Source organism: Apium graveolens, chromosome 5, assembly GCF_009905375.1.
Source record: "Apium graveolens cultivar Ventura chromosome 5, ASM990537v1, whole genome shotgun sequence".
NCBI lineage: Eukaryota > Viridiplantae > Streptophyta > Magnoliopsida > Apiales > Apiaceae > Apium > Apium graveolens.
This window is the reverse complement of record NC_133651.1, coordinates 305499513-305503401: the sequence shown is the minus strand read 5'-3', so window position 1 is coordinate 305503401 and position 3889 is coordinate 305499513. Positions and strand designations below refer to the sequence as shown.

Here is a 3889-nt window from a genome sequence, read left to right as displayed (position 1 = left end):
TAATTTAATTTTTTTTGAATATTTGGTTCCTCAAACACAAACTTCCTCAATTGACAATTTTTAGAATACTGCTCCAACATAATAATCTTAGATGTATTAGAATGAATTGTAGCTAAAATGTTTTGCATTCCGATTAAAGATGCACAAAAAACCCGGGCCCGAAAATCTGGTCCGACCCGATCCGGTCAAAGCCCGGTCAAGCTCGGCCCAGTCAAGCTCGGCCCGGTCAAATCCCGACCCGGTCCCGGCCCGGGCTTCGGGCCTCGACGGACCCTATATTTTTAGGCAAAGCCCGGCCCGGCCCGACCCGGTTAAAAGCCCGGGCTTGGCCCGGCCCGGCCCGATTAAAAACCCGAAAAAACCCGGTTTTAATCTGATTATTCTAATATATTTTCTTATATATTTATAAATTTACATTTACTATACATATATATAATACTTTAAACACATATATATTTACATATTTTTGATTAATAATATTATTTATATACTTCGTTGCATAAATAATGAAAGAAGATATAATAAGTAAACTATATATATTTGGATATCATTGTCATGAATATTTGGATATCATTGTTATCATAACAATGATAAAATATATCATATAAACATGTTTATTTTTTGCCAAACTTAAATATTTTCAACGAAGTAATGTTTTCCTAAAATATTTCATGTAAACTAATACATTTTTACGATGATCTAGTTGCTAACACATATATTCTTCGGAATCTCTAATAATACTATATCCGATTTAAATTAGAAAAAAGCCCGGCCCGATCCGATCCGACCCGAAAAAAAAGCCCGGTTATGCCCGCCTCGAGGGCCCAAACGGGCTTTGAAATTTCCGGAAAGCCCGGCCCGGTCAAAGTCAAAACTTGAAAAACCCGACCCGGTCAAAGCCCGGGCTTTTTAAGGCCCGGTCAAGACCCGGCCCGGTGGGCCTTTTGTGCATCTTTAATTCCGATAGACTTTAAATAGTTAAAAGTTGGGAAAACAATGCTTAAAAGGAATGAATCTTTGATTCTCAGCGAAGATAGAAAATTGAGGAATATATCGACAGTGATTGTATTTTCACAGTTACTCTGTTACTAATATTTGTCATTTTTTCTCTGTTACACCTCTCTCTCTCACTCTCTCTCCCGTATATCTCTTTGTTCTGTCTCTTTTCTCGCTCTCTCTCCGTTCCATCACTTTACAGATACAGTTTGTGTTTACCTGATAAATCTTGATAGATAAACACTTCTGTTCATGGCTTCATCGCAGGTTGTTGATTTAGAAGCTTCTAAAAAAGGTACACGTGTACTCTGTGTTTTCGTTTTCGTTTGTGTTTGTGTGCGTGTGTGTGTTTTTCTTGATATGTCATTATCTATCTTTCTCTTACATAACTGTACAAGTTAATATTCAACATATATCTCTGTGTAATATGTTTATTTGCAGATGAGTTTGCGAGTATGAAATGGAACGTTCTACAGAAGCATGTTAGCTTCTTTGATCAGAACAAAGATGGAATTGTATATCCTTGGGAAACCTTCAAAGGTGTTGTTTTAATTTTTCTTTTCGAGTAAACATTATTTTTCCATAATTTTTTGATTTAATTTGAGAGTGACACAGGTTTTCGAAAAATAGGATGTGGTCTGGCCTTGTCTTCTGTTGCTGCCATTTTTATCAACACGGGCCTCAGTTCCAAGACTCGCCCTATAATTTTCTCTACCCCTCCCATTTTCTATCTATTTTAATTAATCTTTAACTGTTTTCGAAAATACGAACTATTTTATTCTACAAACTCCGAACTGAACAATATTGTTGGATCATACACTTAGACACTGATCATTTCGACACTTCCAGCTGAGTTCGGGTAACAAATATATTTAGTAATTAAAATTTGTACATATAATTTGTAAATGGCGGAGGTTTGTAGAGATTGTAGCTAAAATGGCACACATGTTTTAGATGTGCATGAAAGGCTGAAAGAGATACTCTAGTGTCTAGTAGACCTGACAATTCGTTTGTGTCGTATACTTTCGTGTCGTGTATTTTCGTGTTTCGTGTACTTGAAGGCTAAACACAAAACCGACATATTTAGTGTCTGTGTACATTCGTGTTCGTGTACTTTCGTTTCGTGTCGTGTATGTTGTGTTACTTGAATATCAATATATATTAAATTTAATATTAATATAAATTAAAATATAAGATTTTTAGGTAAAAAATTTATAAAATATATGAAAAATATATATCTAGATCTCATATCTATACAATATAATGAAATCAAATAATATTTTAAAAATAAATATGTATATATTTATTATAATTCTACATATATTCAAAAAAATATTAAAATTTAATTATAATATTTATTTATGGTGTATATTTCGTGTCGTGTCGTGTACTTGAAGGTTAAACACAAAACCGACACTAAATTTCGACCGTGTACTTTCGTGTTCGTGTACTTTCGTGTCGTGTCCTAAAAATGCAAACACAAATACTAAATTTTCGTGTTGTTTTATATCGTGTAAGTCGTGTCGTGTTCAAAATTGCCGGGTCTAGTGTCCAGTGGTAGCCTGATAGGTGGGTGGAATTGGGGGGTAAAAAGATTTGTGAGGTACGGGCCTTTGAGCACTTGACAGTGGAAAAATTACCCAATTCCTAACAACAGGGAAGTGCGTTAATTAATCATTTATTTAGTGGCATCCAAGGAAGACTGGTTTTGACTTATTATACGACTACATTTGTTTCCTTAAATCTTATATACACATTGATTTTGGAGTTACTATTATCTTAGGCATTTTTAATTTTATAATCTAGAGTAAGCTTTGTACGCTCCTTTGTTGTAGAAATCTCTACGCTATCCAATATCTCCATTGGATCGTGTTCCACCTGTGGTAGAATTGAGTAAATGCAACCAGCTGTGAAACTATGATCAAAGATTTTTGACCGTAGATGATAAATCTTATTTTCGCACCCCTTTCTCTTCATCTATTTCTCTATTCTGCATATGCATACCTCTAACATACTCTAGCATGATGGATTTGAATTGTACATTAATATTAATGGTTAACCTTAATTTCAATTAATATTTATTTCTAGTATAATAATAATAAAAATTAGTATTATTATAATGAAATAATATCACGATAGATAAATTTAAATTATTTAGGAGATAAAAAATTGAAAATAATAATATATTTTATATATTAAAATATTTATTTGACATATTTATATATATAATATTAATTTTATTTAAAATACGATCCGGGGTCGGGGATCGGGGCGGGGAGACACTAATCCCCGTCCCCGCCCCGATCCCCGAATTTTTTACACATATCTCCCCGATCCCCGCCCCGTACCCGAAAAAATCCCCGATTCCCCGCCTCGTTCGGGGCGGGGATCGGATCGGGGTCGGGCGATGCGGGGGAAATGCCCATCCCTAATATGGAGTCGGATCGGGATTGGATCGGGGTCGAGAAGTGGTATGGAGTTTGAATCAGGAATCGGGTTAATATGGTATGTGGTTGAGGTATCATTTATAATTAATTTAAATATTGTTTTAATTATCATTGTAATAAATTTTAGCTTATTAAATTATTTTTGTATTAAACCTTTACATTTGATTGCACTACTGGAAAAATGTCAATAGACATCGGTTCTGGGCTGATGTAAAAAATTTTAAAAACCAATGTCTACGTGGGTGTAGAGAAAAGTTCATCTTTTTTACATCGATTTCATACTGATGTGAAAAACTGCATAACACATCGTTTCTAACAAAATAACAGATATATTAGGCTTAAATAAAGTTAAAATACTATAAATAAAATTGATTCTCCATACCCCATCCTCATACCTATCTCTCCCCTTGGGTATCAAAAACTCATACCTTAGGGGTACGAGGAAT

General features: G+C 34.5%; 1 long non-coding RNA gene across 1 annotated transcript; it reads left to right on the top strand.

The window, feature by feature from the left end:
- Window positions 1-1099: 1099 nt before the first annotated feature.
- LOC141662037 (uncharacterized) lies at window positions 1100-2128 on the top strand. Its single transcript, XR_012550226.1, has 3 exons — window positions 1100-1291; window positions 1438-1536; window positions 1612-2128. It is a non-coding gene; the product is annotated as an uncharacterized LOC141662037 (long non-coding RNA).
- Window positions 2129-3889: the final 1761 nt, after the last annotated feature.